General features: G+C 40.2%; 1 protein-coding gene across 1 annotated transcript in view; it reads left to right on the top strand.

Annotated features, from left to right (window-relative positions):
* Nucleotides 1-314: 314 nt before the first annotated feature.
* The window catches only part of thrab (thyroid hormone receptor alpha b), a 138,309-nt gene continuing 117,501 nt past the window's right edge, over nucleotides 315-21,122 (top strand). The window contains exon 1 of the mRNA XM_056366540.1: nucleotides 315-854. The gene's annotated coding sequence lies outside the window, so the exon portion shown is untranslated. The remainder of the gene's footprint in view (nucleotides 855-21,122) is intronic.

Raw genomic sequence — 21,122 nt, 5'->3', positions numbered from 1 at the left:
ATTAATGAAAAATAGGCAGCTATACTTCTACGTGCATGTTTTGACCAAAAAGATATTCAATTAACAATGTTATGCTCAGTGTTAGTACTCATTTTATTAAGATATTTCTGACAAACACCTATTTCAGTAATACAAGCTGACAACTGACAGCTATAATAAAACCTGTAGACTATGTAGACTCGTCTCCCTCCACTGAATCTGAAATGTCCTATCTACCTAACACAAGGTGGACTAACCTCACCTTCCCAAAGGGAGGAGGGGGAGGGAGGAGGGGGCGATGATGAAGTCAATAAATAAGGACAGCACAGGCGACTCGAGGCAGACGGTGTTCCGTAATTCACATCTCGGCGTCCCAACATGTGTTTGTGTAGAGTTTGTGCTTTACAGTGGTGGTCCTGTAGAGAGCGGTAGATAGTTTTAATAAGTGGTTACACAGCCGAGCGCTCGCCTTACTGTACTGTACATAAGCGGAGGGAGGAGCGACCGTGTAGTATTTCTTTTTTGGTTCTTTCCCCCTTGTCGTTGCAACCCATCCAAACGTTTGTGGAAGGCAGCGAGAAGGGGAAACAAACTACTCTTTTTCACGCAAATACAAACGCTTTTTGTAGGAAGGAGGACTGGGGGAGCCGTGTGAGTGAGGAGCGGAGATAATTTGACGGTACGAGGCGCAGCGGCTTGGCAGAGGACCGGGCTCGGGAGTGAAGTGGGGGACGTGTAGCCATCCAGCACCGCCGCTTACACTTGTGCAGTAACCAGAGGAGCTCCCGCTGACTTTCTCCCGCTTCATTTCCGCCCTAATGCCCTAAATATCCAACCCGAAACTGGCGTCCAGACCGCGTGGGGGGTAACCGACGGTAAGTGTCGTTATCGGGCTCCAGCCTGCCCGACGTCCACAGCACGGTGTGTGCATGCAGTTGTTTGGCGGTGTTAGCTTCAGTAGCCTGGGCTGGTTTGACAGATCAGATCAGCAGCCAAGGTACACACGGTGTACTGTACAGGAGGAGAGCTCTTATCTTTGTTGATCTGCGGCCATTCTGTCCACTATTGTATCACTGTGCTCCATGATTGTTGTCGTTTAAACGCAAACACTGCCGGATGTTACTGTACAGCAGTAATGGTGCCTTTTTGCTGTATTATGCTTGTACTGTGTGCTGCACACAGGCCCCGAACTTGGATTTATGCCCGCTGCACTCTGGCGCGCGCATGGTCCACTCATGCATGCACATGTGCACACACACACTGAGACAGATAGCTAATCGATAAGCATCACTGGATACAATACACCCATAATACTCCTATGGGGAGCTTTTAGTGTGCGTGCTGCTCATTGTCTGTTCAGTTATCTGACCCTAATTTACTTTTCTCCTACAAATGTTGCAGAAGTGACATTTAGCCTACATATGTGTTGACATTCTTATTTCAAAAATACTGTCAATATTGTAATATTAATAACAATATTATCTAAATGAGGTACTATAATTGAGGCAAGTCTGTACTGAAAGGGACAACTTGCATTTGCCCACCTTATAAATGTTTGTAAACACCATTCAGTGAGTGCACTGGCTCATGTGGCTCATTAATATTCACATAATTCATGCATCTGGAAATATAGAGGATTATTGTGTATAATGGCCTCTGTGATGTGCACAGACTGGCATTCAGAGTTCATTAGTCCATCGTTTTCCTCATGGTTATATTATTGACTGTAATACAACAGATGCCCAGCGCAGCCCACATGATCACTATCTGATGTGTATTGAACTGCCAATATCAGAACAGGGCATTCTGGTTGGAAACAATGTGTGTTGCAATAAAATTGCCAGGGTTGGATATTAAATTACCACAGATGTTCAAAGACAGCATAGCCCAGGGAGTTGACTTGACATGAATGCACAGATTATAAAGGAACTCGAATGATAAATGTTGCCAAGGAACGGTGTAACAATACAGGCTGATGTCCCACAGCCCTGACTGACTGCTGACAGGCTGCGCTGACACTTTATCATTCACTCAGACCATGCGAAAATCCCCAGGGAATATAATCTCGGTGCATGATTGAGCACAGCGGATCACAAATATAATGGTGACAGTTTGCATAGTGCATTTGCAGCTGTTTGTGTGTGAAAGCCTTCATCACCACATTACAGTGCTGTAATAATTAAATCACTCAATGTAACCACTCCGCTCAAAGCCCTTTCAGGGTCTCGATTCTTAGTCAAGTTCATTTTCACAGTAGTATCTTGCACAGTGCTGATAGAAAGTGACAGTCTAAAAGCTGTATGCTCTCGCAGCTGAATCCATCAAGCTGGCAACACAAGCATTTCCTCTGGCACGCTGAAGCTTATTTTAAAAGGCAGAGAATAGATTTTCTGATCATCATGGTAACCAGTGAAAATTTTAAATAATTTAAACTCTTAGATGTTTAAGTTGTTGGACTCTAGACTTTAAAAAGGTTGTAGTCTCTGTGCAGTGTTTATAGTTATGAATACAGTAAATCAGGAACACATCTTTCCTAAAGCTTTTCTCAATATGGTGTAAAAGTTATTAAATGTGTTTATTTTAACATAGTGAGTTTAATGTCAGCCAATTTACACCTCAAAGTGTACTTAAGTGCAAAGGTGTCTGGAAGGTTTATAGTATTAATAAATGTTTCTGCTATTATTATGTAAATGTGTATGGTCCTAAACCACTGCAGTCTTAGGATTTTATGCAAAAAACAGCTAAAATAAAGATCATTTATGTCAGATGAGCAGGTATGGCACCAGATGCCCACTGTTCATTAATCATTATCCCTCAGTTTAAATCGCAGTGTTCTCTCCCTGGGTTGATTATTAGCCCTGGACAAACCCACCATTCAAGTATAAACATTTTCTCCAAGGATCCAGTTTTAATGCACCAAGTGTGGGCCATGTAGAGGGTAAAATCCCATGTAACCAAAGGCACATGTGTGCTCCATCTGAAACAAGCTCATCTCAGCATCAAGATGTTTTCTCACACACAGGTGATTTTGGTCCGTTATTGTAAATATTTTTCCCCATGCAAAGTAAAGCAAATGGGAAATATTGGCTTTGTTCCTGACGGAGTGATGTAACAGTGTTGTACATGAGATCTCTTCTCTTCTCTTCTCTTCTCTTCTCTTCTCTTCTCTTCTCTTCTCTTCTCTGTTGGGGCTCCTTTAGGGGGCCAGAGGTGACCTTCTTCAGTCTTTCCCTGCAGCGAGCACCCCAGCGGGCCTCTCTTTTTGTGGCCCTGTTTCTGTCTGTCTTTCTTCCTGGCCTCCTTGCTGCCCCCCCACCCCCACCCCCACCAAGAGTCTACTCCCATCCCTTCCTACTCCCCATAGTGGGGCAACAGCACTGAATGCTTAGAAACATAGAGCATTCACTTATATAACCTCGGCCATGTAGCTGATGTCCTGGTCTGTATCTGTTGTATAATGATGTCAGAGCTGTCTAGAGAGGCAGAGGGCATGCTGGGTAGGCTAATATGTCAAGAGCTATTCCTGAGCTGAGTGTGGTGAGTGGGTTGAGCTCCAGGGTTGCCTCTCATTTCCCCCTTTTTGTTCCTCACAGGGTGATTTAGGAAAATTCCTCAGACGTTTTATTTGTCAGTTTCAGTGAAACGTGTGAACAACGCCTTCCTGTATAAGGAATGTCTTTGACATGGCAGTAATTGTCCTGAGGGAACAGCTTCACAGTTTGCCCCATTTGTCAGTCTGGATATCTCAAGACATCGCCGCTATGATGTACTTATGTGACTTTGGAAGACGTTGTAACTGTAGGTCAGTGATGTTGACATATTTGGTGCAGATTAGCAGAGGTTAGCATCACACGTGAATTGTTTAATGCTGCCCCCTCCGCCTTAGATGCATGTCTTACACTACAATAGAAGGACATGGCTGTTATTCCCTCTCCTTTACATTGGCTTTGACCTCACTTGACTGTTGCTCATCCTTTAGAAGCGGGGCCCCAAGGCGCTTTACCATGTTGTCTGTGTTTTCGCCTATGACTAATTAGATTATAACACCATATGCTGTAGACTTGTAGGTTGGTTCATAGGATGTATTCAGCCAGGGCGGATGCAGCCAACCACAAAATGCCATATCATCACAAAGGGTTTCTGCACTAGAACTGAACTAATAGATATTGTGGCAGTGTACATTATAGCTTGTTTTAGCCAACATTCTGTGATTAGATGCGTCACTTCAACAAAGCCATCTTTATAAAGGAGCATGTTGAATAGAAATGTTTGAGATTTGAGCAAACAAATTGACTCCTTAATGCATGAAGAGATTGCTCAGATGACTAACCAAACATCACGCGCCTTTGTCTGTTTATGCCTGTGCATCATTATGTATACTAATTAACAGTGTGCAAGCATGAAAGAAATCATGATTGATGACCTGCTGAATTGGGTGCACTATAGGAGAGCTTGCCAGCCACTGATTGAGAGCCATCTACCGCTCACAAACCTCCTCTTGTTCCACCAAATTCAGTCATGATGGGAAATATACAGCATGTACAGCCTGCTGCTTCAACTGACAGAAACTGAAATGACAGAAATGCCAAACGGGGTCAGACGTAAACAAAGAAACAGTGTCACTGCTGCATAGTTTGTCAACTAGAGAGCACCAAGAAGCTGGTTTTTGCAAATTGTAAAATGTCCTGTTTAGTATGTCTCTGGGTTATGTTTTATGAAAAAAAATCTATCAATGTTGTACCTGCAAGATTTTTATTTTGTCTGCCAACAGCTAAATTTTTTTCAGTATTTTAGATATTTTGAATGTTTCAACTGCAAAATCTCAGCAGCGAGCAACATACATTTTAGTTTTTTAACATTTTCTGGTTCATTTTCCGGTTGTAATTTTAAATTCTAATATTAGAAATTTAAGAGGTTGCTGGTAGCCATGATATTGGGGGATCAAGCCCAGCTCGCCTGGGATTATTGCAAATGATCAGATTGAGTTCTGACTCGCACTGTCTTTGCGTTTAGTGATAATGACAACCACGCTGTATACAGTGTCTTTATGTGCAGTAGAGACCATCTCGTGATAGGATCACACCAGACCTGTCAACAACTGCTCAGAAGTCTTTTCCACATTATTACTCATGGGTCGGACCAAACCCATGTTCGAAGTCGGCCTTTGTTTTGATCTCACCTACACACCTGTAAAGTTGCAGGTCTGTATGTTGTACGGTTGTGACTTTATCGTGGTGACAAACTCTTACCATAGAAAGACAGACATATAGACACCTGCCAAAGTTCTCAAAACCACCTCTGTGGTAGTACGACCACATTTTACCATGATGATGACACACAGACTTGCAATGTGAAAACAATACCAGCCGTATAATACAATATATAGTGTGTGCGTGTGCGTGTGCGTGTGCGTGTGCGTGTGCGTGTGCGTGTGTGTGTGTGTGTGTGTGTGTTCATGTTGTGATTATATGTCAATTAATGGACTCATTGTTTCAGCTCTCATTCAAAGGCCGGGTCACGGGCAGTCATATGAAGTCTATTGAGCTACAGTCATTAGTGTCTTTGAAAACTAGGTCAAGTCTGCTGATATCTATACGCAGTGGGGGGCCAAAAGAAGAAGTGGTCTCAGACATTTGGACCCCACTGAATATCAGTAAGAATAATAGATTACGTGCTTCCTCTGTCCTCTCTGCCATAAAGGAAATGCAGTGCTGTTTCCTGCTGTAATGGCTGGCACACAGATTAATGAGTGTGTCCTCACTGGCAAGTCAAAGCTCATTAGCTGAGAAGAATGAGGCTAACTTTCCGGCGTGGTTGTTGTCGCTGGTTTATGTTGCACTCTGGGACTCCTGAAGCTCCACTGCTGATAAGCATGCCGTCATGGTGAACACGACAAGAGATTATCCGTGCGCTCTGCACCGGTCTTCACACGGACCACTGGGGGTCCTGCTGTCTTCAAGATACTGTGACAACCCATCCCCCCTAACACACAAACACACTTGCAGACACATGACATCAGATGTCAGGCCGCTGCTCCAAGTTTGTGGCTTGTTCTCAGTGTTTTGTTTTTTTTAACTCTTAATGTGTGTTTGATTTAGTTTTATTCTATTGTAGTCGTTTTTTTTCAGTTGACTCTGTTGAGCAGTGGTTTCTATGCAGATAGTTACCAGAGGCTCCCCTTTGTCTTTTTTATGCCTTTGTGCCATTGAACTGTTGTTACTCTCCGCTCAGCCAGCTTGCGCATCATCAGCTTCCAAATCATTAGGGAAAATAATAACTTGTAAAATGACCTTTTTTGGCCAAAGAGAGTAGCGGAGCTGTTTTTACACAGCCGCACTTCTCTCTTATTAACACCAGTCAGCTTGGCTCTGCCTGGGCACAACTGGGGCCACTCACAACTGGCTTCTCATCAACGGGAATACTTGGCACCGAGGCTTGCAAGGTTTATTTTTGCCAGGGCGAAGCGGAGCACTTTATGAGGAGGAGTCCATCCGACGTTTGCTGGCACTGAACCGCTCTCACTCCCTCTCTGTGAGAGCCTCTTCAATTTAAGCAGCAGTATCAAAATTTACTCACAACATATTTGCAGACATGTTAGACAGCAAGCAATTCCCATGACAATAAAGTGACTACTTTTTTCTCTCCTGTCATAAACACTGAGTCATTGAGGCGTGTACAGAGGGATTCCCTTCATGTGGATTATAATAACAATGATAATAAACTTTATTTATAGAACACTTTTCATACAAGATGTGCAGCTCAAAGAAAAACAAACAAAAAAAAGAAATTGCACATTTAAACAAGGGCGCATGGGAAGACAATAAAATTAGACAATAAAAAGACAGTATATAAAACAGTAGATTAAACTGGCAATAACAATTTCAGTCTCTGTGGCCCTCGGGCAGAAGATAATCAGTTTATAGTCAGAGTTCCTGAGAGGAATTAATGTGTGATTACAGGTTGGTTTGTATGTGGGGACTTGGAAATAAAAATGATAAAAAATAATCGGAAATTTACTCAAAATTGTTATGGTTTTGGGAGATGTATTAAATCATTAGTGGTTGCTCGATATACCTGCACTTAAAGTAAATATAACACCTGCAGAATTATACACATGTGCTACAACTCAAACAAATGATTGTGTTTATTATTGTTTCATCTGCCGACTAATTTCTGAATGAACTGATTAATCATTTAATCTAGAAAAATGTACAGAAGTGATGAAAAAGTGCTTATCACAAGTTCCCAGAGCTTATGGCAACATTGTGAAACAGTCAAAAGCCAAAAAATATTCACTTTACAATGGTAAAGAAAGATGGTGAAAATGAACCTTAATAAGAAGCTATTTTAATAATCCTTTGAGCTGTAGGACATTGTAGAGTATTGTATATTTGCTGGCCTGTGTGTATATAGACAAATGATTTTTACCACAATCAGCCACCTCCCAGTGGTAGAGGAAAGCACGGTTGATGGGTCTGATGATTAAGTCAATAGTGTTAAAATGCATGTGATAAGAGGCAAAATAATTAATCTGTTACACTGCTACCGCTTGGAATTTTTCCATGCTTCAACATATTATCTGCTGAGGTAATGAATAACTCTGAGCAAAGAGATGCTTATAAAACCCCACAATTAGGATTTTGGCTCAAACCCAAGTCCCACTATGGCCACTCCGCTCCTCCAACATGTACTGTATATGGGTCAGTATTTTATTACTGTTGGGGGGGAAGAAACACACAAGTAAAATAGAATAGTAGAATAGTTTGACCTTTTTTAAAATCCTATCAGAGTGAGTTTAATGCTTCTTCCTTTGGTGTTGTTGTAAATTAAACTTAACCAGGATTTAGCTTTTTTGGGTGAAGCTAGAGTTTGAGATGTTTTCTCTTTTTAAAGCCTCCACTGCTCGAATTCCTCTGCTGGAATAACCCTGAATTTGGAGCTGGATAAATGTCTGTCTCTGCCGAAAAAAAAGGCTGGAGTTTTATTGCTCCCTGTTTTGTAATCTGTCATGCTTGAGGAAATTTGGATGGACCTGTTCCAACGCCTGACGGTTTGGCAAGCTTTAACAAAACTCCACCTCTTGATCATTGTATTTTTAAAAAAAAAATTTATTGGGGTTGGAGCTAAGGCCACTTCTAATGCCAGACACCTATAGTAGTTTTGCTACAATAATTACAAGACCAAAATAAAGACCTGTAGTTGTACAAATGGCCATCAGAATAGAAACATGTAGCTTCTCATTAGGGCCACGGCCGTTCAGTCCAGACAGTGTGGAATTACAAGTGTCAGGAGTGAATGAGGCTTTAGTGCGCTGGTTGTACTCCTCAGAGCAACTCGAATATCTCATCCGCTCCACCTGTCATGTCCCAAATGTGAGTTTGAATTGATTTCAAACTGGACATTATTTAATGAATGTTGATATAGAAGTGGATACAACGGTCAGGTGGGGTTAAGTTTGTACTTCTTAGTGTGACAGAAGCTGCACATCACAAGCATTCATCCGTTTCTTTAAACTAGCTACTGACTCTTTATTTCATCTATTTTTAGCCATTTCAACTTTTTACTATTAGCTATTTCAATAACTTTTAACTATCGACAGTTAAGCTACAGACTCATACGTCTTTGTATGATTTATCTAGACATGGGGTGTTATGATGTACCGGGATTATTTAAAAATTAAATCTTAATATTGTGTTAATGATGCACATATGATAATATGGTGATGGCAGATATGAGGCCTTGTGGATGTTTTGTTTAGCAGTTTATCTGCTTTTCTTTTCCCTTCATGCTTAATTGTTCTTTTTGTATAGTTATGGTTATAGACTTATTTTCCAAAAAAGCGATGAAACACACAATAAACTAAGTTAAAATGAATTTGACTGATAGCATTATCATTATTTATGTATTTATTTCAAATCCTCTACAGAGATGATAATGTTGTTATCGTGAATTCTTTTGGCCACAATAATCAGTGAAAATCTGATGACAGCCCTCATCTGTACTGAAAATGTTTATTTATAATTAGATATCGGTAAAAGGTTGTTCAAGCTACGAATTGTTTTGTAATGGTTTTGATATGTTCAGTTATGGCAGGCTGCCTCTCTCTAGCTCTTACTGTACAGCTCTCCTGTCAATTTAAGGCAAGGTGCTTCCTCAGTTCAAGAATGCCCTAGATTTCGGTCACATGTCTGGTTTCCACAGCAGTCAGGTCACAACCTTGTCTGACTGAGGCTACAAGTGAGTGTATGAGTGCTTGTGACATATTCATTCCCCTGGCTGATGAATTAGAATTTGGTTTATGTTATGACTGTCTGTGAGGTTAAAGATCACTTCAGAGTTTAGATGGGCTTCTTTGAAGTGTGACTGACAGTGACCTGCTCTCTGCTGGGCCCCTCCGTTACTGCCCAACACGAACGCCTCTGTTTGGGGAAACTTTTCTTTTTCTGACATCACATCCAAGCCTTTTCTGAAACTGGAGTCATCTGTGCCCCAACGGCGATTTTTCCTTCCTCTCAGAGACTGAAGTCAGACACTCGCTGAGTCAGGTCAGTGCATCTGTTGAAGGAATCGCCAACAGCTAGGTGCCTTTCTTTCTCTGTGTGTGTGTGTGTGTGTGTGTGTGGGTGTGTGTGTGGGTGTGTGTCTGTGTCTGTGTGGGGGTGTGTGTGTGTGTGTGTGTGTCTGTGTGATCGACTAATGATAGTGGCGGAAATTGTCTGCCATTATATTACATCTGCAGGTGGGTACGCTGTGGTTTTGTGGCGGGGCATGTTTGAAACAGGAAACACAAGTGAGTCACCTTTTCGACAGTTTGTTGATGTTGTGATGCCGAAGCTGCCTTTGATGAATCCCTTTTTCTTTGTCACTTTCTCATCTACTCTTGCTTATTATCTCTAATTCCTGCACACACACACACACACACACAAACCTTGGCATTCTTGACATTCAAGACTGTCCCAGTTTTATTGTATATTGTATTGGTTTTTTTTTTTTAAGACAGTGATTAAAGGATGATCTAAAAAAAAAAAAGATAATTAAGGAGCAATGATCATTCTGATTAACCTAAATATGAGCTTTACAGCATGTGATTTTGAACACTTAAGTGTATATTTGAACATAATTCTATACAAAGATAAGACGGTATTTGTTTTGTCCATGTCGCTCTTTCCTCGTGGCTTTGTGGACAGAAAGAAGTAAAGCAGTAGCACGTGAAAGGAGAGGTTCACCTGCAAAAATGCCGCTAAATGTGGACAGTTTTTCTTTAATCCAGCTTGCTGTCCATATGGGTTTAACCTTTTTAAACTTTTTATTACAAACTCAAATGTGGTGTAGAAAAGCTCAGCTGGCTTTTCTCAAACCTGCACGCCCTACATTTGCTTCTAATATGTGTGGATTTCATGCTCTTCTTTATCATATCAGATCGTTAAGTGAATGTCGCCTGTGGTGGAAATTATAGTGGCTGTTTATCGATATTTTCGGACTTTCTATAGAAAAAGTAAGTAAGTTTCAGCCTTATCTGTGAGACTGTTGCACAAGGTGGAATAAGATGATTTCTCCAAACTTGAAGCTTCTTAAGGGGAAAATAAAACCGAGTATGATAAACTGCGTATTATAAACTGTCATTGAAAGAAAAGCGTGTAATTCAAATGTCCATGGTTTTTCTTTTCATATGATGTATCACATTTGTTTTAGTCATTAGGATTCCTGCGCTGCCGTGATGCCTTTTTATGTGTTCAGGGTATTATTCATGTGAAAGGTGTGTGCTGGCTTGTTGAAAGGGGAAGTTTGTTCAGCTCTAGGTGAGAAACAAGCAAATAATCAAACAAAAAATGGAATAACTGCTCTTGTGCTGACAGTCTGCCCTTAAACACAAAAGGGAAAGGCGGCTGCACAAGGGCATTCTCTAGCACACAAGCTCTGTGATTACACCTTTAACAACTGGAAGTAATAGTTGAGCATCAACGTGGGACACATAAACAAACATTAACGTAACTCTATATGTAAGATCAGCCTGTCCTCAACACAACCCAGATATTGTTGTCTGGTTCAAATGCCTCATAAATCCAGGGATTTGCTTTGCTCATTTTTACCCGTTTTCCACCTGATTTGGAATATTGAGAAAATCTCCAAGGATGTTTTAGGACCATAAAGTATGGATGACAGCAGGTGCCACAGAGCCAGGGAGAGTGTTTCATCTGTACCTCTTAGTGTTGCTAGCCAAGTAGAGGGATGGAGAGCTGGGAGGTCTATACTGCCAACTTAATGCCAGGTGCCCTGAGGCTGTTTATGTGTGTGTGTTTCTCTGTACGAGGATTGGAGACTTGTTGATCTGGCAGGCACGCACATTCCTCCTCTTGAGTTGTCTCAACTGCACCAATTAACAAAAGTTACAGTAGTTAGTGCAATCCAAGATGTTGAAACTAATGCCTCCTTTTTTATTTTTTTTATTTTAACAAACTTGCATGTGTCGGCATGTGGCAACACGACGTGTTGTATGTAGATGCTTATGTGTGTTTGTGTGTGGGTGTATGCATGAAAGGCTGTTTGTGTGAGCTCTGTATTTCTGCAGCATCTCTGTGTGTTTGGTGTGGGGGACAGGCTCATGTTTCCCTCAACATAGCTGGCCCACATAGCAGGAAACTCAATAGGCAAAGTGTGAAGCAATCACTCTGTGATTAGTGCACACTACTGGCCTGCAGTAGCTTTGGCCTGAAAACTGAAATTCAGGGATGTTGCATTCAAGCTTTACACACTCGCACAGCCTCTCATACAACTGATACTCTTGTTTATTTGGGATGCCAGCCAGGTCTCTCTGCTGGGATTAAAGATTTTGTGTGAAGTCAGTATGTCTTGGTGGTTTTTCACTTTAAAAACTTTAGTCAACCGTCAACAAAGGACGCAAGCTTAATCACACTTCCCTCCCACACATAGAATACAAATTAAACACACAAAACAAGTCTTAAAGCAAACATTTTCATACACTTGAACCATTTTGTTTTTGTTTGAATCCCCCCTTAAAAAAACAACTATCCCACACTGCACAGAAAAAAAAAAAAAAATTCCATTACTGGTTTTCCTTTTCAATACAACTCAGTTCAGCTCAGGTCAATTCATTTCAAGTTTAACTTTAGTTCAGTTTGTTTTCAGGTTAAAACAAAAAACAAAACAGCCTCAATGCACAAAAAAAATCCTTTATACTATACTATCTCATCAGTCTGTTTTTCCTGTCATTTTGCTGCTGTTATCAGGAGAGAAACAAACAGGTAGAAGTGTAGCAGTGATCCAAGAGGAAAGACACCTGTGAGGACGGTTGTCAGAAGTAATGATAGTGAGTTTACTTTTGAATTAATTTCACGGTAGTGAGTGTTTCACTCTGTCCACCTGCAAAAGTAGAAGTGGTTTGAATGGTGGTGCAAACTGGTAGCAAACCAGTAAACGTTCATGTGGGTGTTTCCGTGGGTGTTTACAAACAGCACCAGGAAGGTGAATCCTGGTTGTTACGGTGCATGTACTTTAACAGACATTCACACCAGCAGAAACGCATCTAATAACCGCACAATCATGTTCACAACCACATACATGCAGCTATTCTTGGTGAAGATGTTATCATTCAAACTTTTTGTAACTCTTTACCCTGTGAAGAACACATGTTGCAACAGATAGTGTTTGTGCATTACTGTACATAGCGATACACATAGAAGCACTTAGAGTTCATTTTTCACCTAGCCAGCTCCCTGTTTGTTCAGCCCTGTCTAAACTGTCTCCAGTGAGTGTTTAATGCTGTGCCCAACAACAGCTGTTTAATGCAAGATGACACTGAGAGGAGTAAGACGCTGCCAACAAGCCCGTGTGACTGGAACAACTTCCTGTATCAAAACAATTGTTTGTCGAGTTTGACAGAAGAGTTTTTTTTTATTTATTTTAAATTAATTGATTGTAATCATTAGGAGACTGTTGCACTGTTTATCCATACTAAAATCTAAAAAAACAAACATCTTTACAAAACAAAAAAAATTACAAAACTTTACAAAGGTGTGAAAATGAACAGCCAGAATAATCACATTGGCCTATAGAGGGTTCTAGATGGAGGCCCAGGGTGACTGACAAGGGTGACAAGCTGGCCGGGCCCTGAGATGAGGCTCCAAATGCTGCTTGTGTTCTCAGTCATGCCCCTGACCCTTGTCCAGGTTGGACAGGCTCCAGCTGGTCCCCAGAGCGAGCTCCCCCTACTTTCACATCTGTAGTCCTCCTCTGTGCCAAGGCAGGCAGCGCTGACCCTGCTGACCTTGTATTTGTGTGTGTGTGTGTGTGTGTGTGTATTTGTGTGTGTGTGTGTGTGTGTGTGTGTGTGTGTGTGTGTGAGAGAGAGAGAGAGAGAGAGAGAGAGAAAGAGCTAACAGATAGCATTAGAGCTGGGAATTAACATAAAAGGAGAGATGGTATACAGATCATGAGTTGGAGCGTGACTTAATGTATTCTCTGTGTGTGCCTGTTTGTGTGGTTATCATGTGAAAGTACATTGTTTACAGTCCATTGCTTCCCCTTGTTATTCCTTTAATTGTGTGTGTGTGTATGTGTGAGTTTTAATGTGCTAGGCACGAGTGTGTCGGCAGACCCTTATCTGACACGGGGAGGTGGGGGTGTTAGTTGACCGAAAGCGACCCCTGGTCTCCTCTACCCTTTGCCTGCAGTAATCCTTCCCCTTGTTTTTCCACAGATTGTCACTAAAGCAAACTCTGCAGCAGATACTGTACATTCATATAAAGGACCATACCGGCTGTTTTGCATGGTTTAGCCCAAATTATGTATTCTCAACATTCCTGTTAATCACTTCCTGAAGCGTATCATATGTTTCTGATTTTATTCCCCTCCTTCCAGGCAGCTGCTGCTGGTTTCCTTTCATTTTCATTTCATTATGTTATCAAAGGGTCAGTTTGTCCAAATTACCAAGAAATCTTATTTTCTAATGTGCTGTATAGCCATGCAGTTTTCATTAATTTGCCAGTGTTTGTCATTAAAGTCATAATCCTTAATTTCCCGAAATCAAACCTGATACAATCTATGGTCCGCATTTTTTCAGCCAAAGCCATTCAACACAGTTACATTCACTAATTACCTCGCAAACAATAGTTGTCATCGTTAGTGGCAGAGTCTTCCGTTCCCCTGTGACGTTCAAACTGCCTACAAGAGACTCACAGGAAATGATGCAGTGTGTCATCCAGCATCACTGTGCATAATTTAATCTCATTGATATCATCCTGCTAATGCAAGCCAATCATTCCCTGCATTTCGTACACATTCAAAGAGTTAAACTGATGAAACACTAGATGGCTTTTATTGTGAAGGAGTCTCAGAATTCTAGGTACCTGTAGTATTGAACCACGGTAACCAGACATCTCCAAATCATCCAGGACTAAACTCTATATGATTATACCTTTAAGTTTTCATTAGCTTCACGTAGTGCACACACAATTGAAGAAAATGGATGAAAAGAAGAACCTGACAACATTTTTTTTGCCATTTTGCGCCATTTTTGTGAGTCCAGTCATGCAAAAACACACACATTGCTACTAGTTTCTAGTATTGATATTTAAATGAAATTATATATTTTAAGATATCCATCTCTGAGACTTCTGCTTAATCACTAAAACAATGGTGGTGATGGAACATAGTTAGTGTTGAAAAATGACATTGAAAACTTAAAAAACAACCTTTATAGAAGTAGATGTTTCTTTGTAATTTGGGTGAGCTGCCCCTTTATAATTAACTTGCAATTACATAAAAGGTAACTTAAAGTGAAGATATAGTTAAAACGCGGTTCTGCTAGAACCACACTGTACACCACATATGCTCAAATTTAGAAAGCCATAGATTAATAATAATATTATTATTATATTGTGATGTGAAATTGCTAATATGCCCCAATGCTATCAAATGTCACCAGATCATTGTATGTAATTACTTGTTTGTATATCCATCATTTTTCCTTTAATTGATTAGATTAGATTCTTCAGAAATGTAATGATTAAATATTTTTGTCTTCACATCAAACAGTTGTGCATCTGATTTTATTATTAGAGATGAGCACCAGTGTGTTTCCAGCCAGTGAGTAATTGATTATTGAATTGTCTCTGTTGGAATACAGGCTTCTCATTATGCGTACTGATGAACACATACAGTACATGTGCCTGCCTCGCATAGGCTGCGCACACACATTCCCATAAAAGCCCACACACAGAATATAAAGCAGTTTCCAGCTCAGGCATAGCATGGTGTGTTTTCTCCTTCCAGTTATTGCAGTGCTATGCTGCAGATCAGGTTGGCATATGTGGGTGTGTGTTGTTGTAGTGTGTAGGTTTGAGTCCAGTGGCGCTGCTTTTCATAGAAACGCACAACTCGCTGCAGCCCCACTGAATCTGAGTCATAGTGCTTCTCTACCATAGATTAGAGGAAGGAAGGAAATCGGAGAGAAAGGAGCAGAGAGGGAGAGAGAGCGAGAGCAGAAAATAGGTCAGACATCTGAGAGCCAGGCATTCCTTTTTCTGCGATGGGTGTCAAGACATTATCCAATCACACCTCTTTTTCTACTTCTTTTTCTTGCCTTCTCCTCCCCTTATGCATGATTTTTTTTTTTTTTTACTTCCCACTTTTCCTGGCCAAGGAAAAGTGCAGAGAGAGGAGAGAGTTATTGTGCTTGGCATGTCTGCAGAGGACAGGCTTTAATTTGGACACAGCCCAGCTGATCAATCTCCACATTGGCTCAGTTACAGCACTGTGTGTGTGTGTGAGTGAGTGTGTGTGTAAGTGAATGTGTGTGTGTGTGAATGAGTGTGAGCATGTGTCGAAGTCCATGTAACAGCTAAGCTTTTAAACTATGCAAACCAGCCGGTTGGTATAAAAGTAAAAGCACACTGGATTAACCCTGTGTGGAAATGACTTATTCTACACACAGGGCCGTGGAGGAACAATGAATTGGATTAGAGCTGGAATGAGCTTTAATGGAATACATGCTGCACTCATCTGTAACAAAGTCAAAATAAAGGAAATTAAGTTTACTCTCTGAAAGGCAGTCTGGACAGGAGCACCAGTTGAACGCCTGAAATGGAAATGTGTGGTTTTATAGGTGGCACAGCTGATATGAGTGACATTAACATGTCATAGTAAACACACACAGAGATGAAAACGTACTCTGATTTATACTTAAGTAACTCCTGCTGATTTGCATAATATGCAAACTCATGGATGTGAGTCAGTGGGTGGTTTGGCAAAGTATAAACGAGCCTGCAACGCTTCCTGTTTTGAGGTCTTTCTCTGGCATCGAAAGCACTTTGCCAACTTGTGTTTGAAAGTCCGCAGTTTTAAGCATGACAGCGGCTCTCAGAAACAGACTGCAGACTGCAGCCAGAGTCCCCTCGCAGTTCATTCAGCATTAAGGAAGAAAAGTGAAACAATCTGCTTTATTCATACTTTTGCTGTAAAGAGACTAGAGCTGATTATTTTCTCAATCGATTAATCGTTTTGTCTAGAAAATGTCTGTATATAGTTTAAAATGTCTGTTACAATTCCCCTCAAATATCTTGTTTTTTACGGCCAACAGTCCAGAGTCCAAAAATATTCACTTTACAATTATACAAAACAGAGAAAAGCTGACATTTCTCACATTTTTTTTTCATTCTTGCTCAAAAAATGATCAAAATAGTTGCAAATTGATTTTTTTGTCTATCAGTTGATCAGTTGATCAGTTAATCATTGCAATTCTAAAAGAAACATGTTGAGTCCTGGTGTTTACAACTTATAAGATATGGAAAAACATAATATAAGTATGATTAGACTAAAGGGAGACATTTCATAACAGAAACTCAATGAAAGGCATTATTTTCTCCTCTATACATCCTCCTGTTTTATTTTAAAATGGAAAAGCTTGATGTTTACAACATAAACTTCTGACAAACAGCTTCGTCCCAAATGTCAGATTTGTCTAAAAAGATTAACAGTGGATGCAGTCTACTATTAAGAGATGCTGTCATTTTACAAGAGAGATTTTTTTTTGTTGTTGTGAGGATTAGGCAACATTGTCTCCCTGCAAAACTCTTCATCTGTGGGACTAGCATAGCAATCTGTCAGACATATTCTGTCAAAGTCACAGGAAAACAAAAGGGGGGGGCAATAATTCACTAAGTGTGATGCAGCTTTGGCATGAAAACATAGAAGGTGAAGTTTCTTATTCTTGGTTTGATGGATTGAGCAGACAGCATTAAAAGATGCTTTTTACAAACAATCAACACAGAAAATATGATGCCTCTCACTATTAAGATGGTGATTGCAGAGCACACGGGCAGTCTTATATAAATACCGTATCAGCGTGACTACCTTTTTTTTTCTTCTTTTATTTATCTTGAATAAGAAATACAGTCACATAACAAGGTGAACAATATGTCATCAGTTTTAGTGCAGAGAATCATCATTCAGTTTGTCTTCAACCTTTCTCTCATAAAAATAAAACGCATGCTTAGGAAATACTTAAACATTTACTCTTGACCACTTTTTTACATTCAGGATGTGGTCATGTGATGGAGGAACACCTTATATTCTTTAATGCTTTAAAAACCCCGCTTTAGGGCCCGTACCTTAACCTGCTGTGGCCATCTACTGAACGTCGAAATCAGTCGTCGACCAATTGATGTGGTTGTGTATTGTTGTGCCCTAAAGTATGTCACAAGACCAGAACTTTTAGACAAAATAATTCAGTGTCTTCCTGGTTATTAGAGTGCAGACAGTAATATTGTTGCTGCTCTTCCTTGTATCTGTTGTTCTGTCTATTAAAGGTATGTTGCAGGATGTTCCCGATAGGTTTCGATACATGAGCTATGGTTTTGGTCTGTACCTTCACAGTATTGAGGTTCTGATTGATTCCCAGCGCTAGTGTTGAATAAAGGGGATATTTTGATGCTGCTGTATGAACATGGTTGAATCATTATTGCATGTTTCTTATTTGCAGACGCTAACTTGCTACTCTGACATTCTGGTTAAAGAAATATGGAGCACCGACTGTAAATGGATTTGAGTGGTGTCAGGTTAAACCTCGTCTCTGACGCGCTCTTACCTGTCTCGTCTGCACCAATGCATATTTATCTGTCCTCGAGCGGCTGAGAGCTGGCTTACCATATGGATTAGCCAGAGAATCAGATGCATGGCCACATTAAATCGCCATAGCTGCTGATGAAAACAAGCTGGTGGTGCTGAGTACTTCACCTCAGACCTGAGTCGTGGAAAGCAGCAGCTTCAGGAGGTCCCTAGCTAATCATTCTCCAATATACAACCATCCTTTGACCAATCCTACAGATCCCACTACTCCAGAAGAAGTAGTTTGACCTCTTGAGTGCTTTCTGTTAAAAATTGAAGGCACTTAATGGGCTTGCAAATGTGAGGTTGCATATATATTGAAATTGTTACTGTAGAAAATACTGCTAGTGTATAATAGATAAATAAAATAAATGAATAAATAAATAAGCTGTTGAGCTGAATAAAAGAAAATTATGGTTAAATGGTTACTGTAGCTAAAACGAGATGTACGAATATTTGCAATATTTAAATATATTTTTGCTCTAGAGTAAGCTGTACCTGAGGGAAATAGAAAAGGATATGAGTTGGAAACATCTGCCTCTTATGTCAGTATGAGTGTTTTCACTGTTGAAGAAGCCTGTATCTTACAATATGTTCTAATACTGTTTGTATTAGTCTTTTTCCTGGCAGCTAACAGGCAGTTCCTTACAGCTATTTAAAGTCTCAAAAATCCATCAAAAGTGTGTTTCTCTAAAGCAGATGTGAAACTGTTTGGACTCAATAGAAGCATACCATTAGCTCATCCACTGTACCTTAAAAACCTTGCTTACTTGGAAGTGCATTTAGCAGTCAATGCTTTGCTTTGTGTACTTTCTGAAAAATGCTTAATAGTATCAAAGACTTATGCAGAAAGAAATCTGTTTAATGGCAAATACAGAAGTTTAGTTTAACATACTGAAAATGCATGAACTCTGCAGCTTCTATCTCCTGACTTTGATTTGTGAAAAGTTTGATAGCAAAAGGCCACCAGTTCTGTTTCACGTTTCCTTTGATTAACCCAACAAGCAGTCACGTTTGTGTGCGTCCAAGGATTGTTTCATTATCTCAGTGTAAGATAGGGATGGCCTTATGTTTGCCGCCTGCCACGGTGGAAAGGTGAGAATGCTGTGGTGCTTCTTGGCTGAATGTCAGCAGATAATGATACAAGCTGGAAAACATTATCTCGTATGACAGAGACAGAGATGATTATTATGTAATGATAGTCTGTCTGTGTGTGTGTGTGTGTGTGTGTGTGTGTGTGTGTGTGTGTGTGTGTGTGTGTGTGTGTGTGTGTGTTTTTCAATCAGGGATGAAAGTAAAAGTCAATGAATGGTCTGGTTGAAGGACAGGAAATATATTGGATACATTTTGAACATACTGTACTTCAGGCCTGCCTCTGTTGTCACAAGCATTTGTCATTGGCCCTGACATTTTAACAGCTACATGTAGAGGTGTGTGTTTCTCCGAGATCAGATACAAACACTATACAGATACATTTGTAATAATATGATATTATCAGTTTTCTATGGTTCATTTTTACTTTTATAATAATGAAAGTGATTGAAAATATAAATAAATTTCAAATATTGAATTAAAAATACCACAGTAGCAATAGTTATCTCTAGCCTTTTAGCTAGTCCATAGCAAAGATGAATTTTTTTCACAGAAATGCTGCTGACTGGGCGTGGTTCCTAAGTCAGTTTCTTTATTTGGTGTATTCAGTAAGACAGATGGCTTTGTTAACCAGGAAGAGCTGGCGGCCAGTTGTGAGTAGCATTAGCTGCTAACAGTAGTGTTAGTCGCCCTTCTGTAGGCTTGAGGTTTGAGGTGCCACTAAGTGATTGATCTATAAAATATAAGAAAATTGTGAAAAATTTCTCACAACCACAATTTCCTAAAGTTTTATGTTTTATGTAAAACCCCAAAGATAATAATTTTATTATCATATGAGACAAAGAAAATTAACAAATTCTCAGAATTTGAGAAGTGGAACTGCTAATTATTTTGCATTTAGCTTGAAAAATTACAATTAATCGATTATCAGAATAGTTGCACTTTTATAGGGATTGATTAATCGACTACCTGGTTCAGCCTCACCGTTAATGCTGGCTTCAGGCAACATTGTACATGGCACATGTCGTCATTGTAGGAATGTTGTGAGTGACTTGACACAGGTTTGTGATCAGGGAACATGGTGACCCAGCAGGAGAGGGGCGGGGCACACAGGGAGTTATTTGCGCAAATTGTTTTTTGACAGCCGTCAAGATCTGTAGTTGTGCATAAGTGAAGCTGAATCTCTGACTCTAATCTAACCTAATCTAATCAATCTTCATACCTCTACAGTATTGATCAACTGATCAAAAATCGAAATGAATGAAAGCAGTTTTAGTTGCAGACCTAATCTGCCTGTTTTTATTTGTGGATTATGTTCTTTGATACATGTTTTCATGTTAATGTGTGTATACAGCATAGATGTGATGCATTACTCAGCGTGCCTCTGCTACATCACTTTTATTTGATCCAATGCAAAGAGGCAGATTTGCTCCTGTTCAGTATAAAATGATTGAATGAGCTGTACATTGGAATATAAACATCAAGGTTAAGGCCACTATGTTCTAAACAGCAGTGAAGGTTTCTGAACAGGTATGTTAAGCATGCACACTCTGCGGTTTGACATTCACAGCAGTTATGCTAATTCACACACTAGTGCATTTCTCATCTTCACCTTGGTGATATTTGTCGAAGAGTGACTGCTAATTATTCACTTCTGCAGTCAGGTTTGTGACATCTAGAGTTTAAGTATGAGTGATGATAACATTCATCTCATCCGAGCCATCTGGTTGATATTGCCCGGAGCCTTTCTTTTACGTTAGCAGTACCACAGGTGTAAATAATAGGCCTTGTGGCATGGAGAGCAAAGAAGCCACAGAGATGATAGAGGGAGTACCTGCAACACATTCCTGAACAGATGCTCCTGGCATTTTGAGAGTCTAGCAAAGTTCATACTATAAACTCCCTTTGATTCCTTTGGCCAGCCTAAG

This window comes from Seriola aureovittata, chromosome 21, assembly GCF_021018895.1.
Source record: "Seriola aureovittata isolate HTS-2021-v1 ecotype China chromosome 21, ASM2101889v1, whole genome shotgun sequence".
Lineage (NCBI taxonomy): Eukaryota > Metazoa > Chordata > Actinopteri > Carangiformes > Carangidae > Seriola > Seriola aureovittata.
The sequence above is the reverse complement of the archived record's forward strand: the minus strand, read 5'-3'. Positions and strand labels throughout refer to the sequence as shown.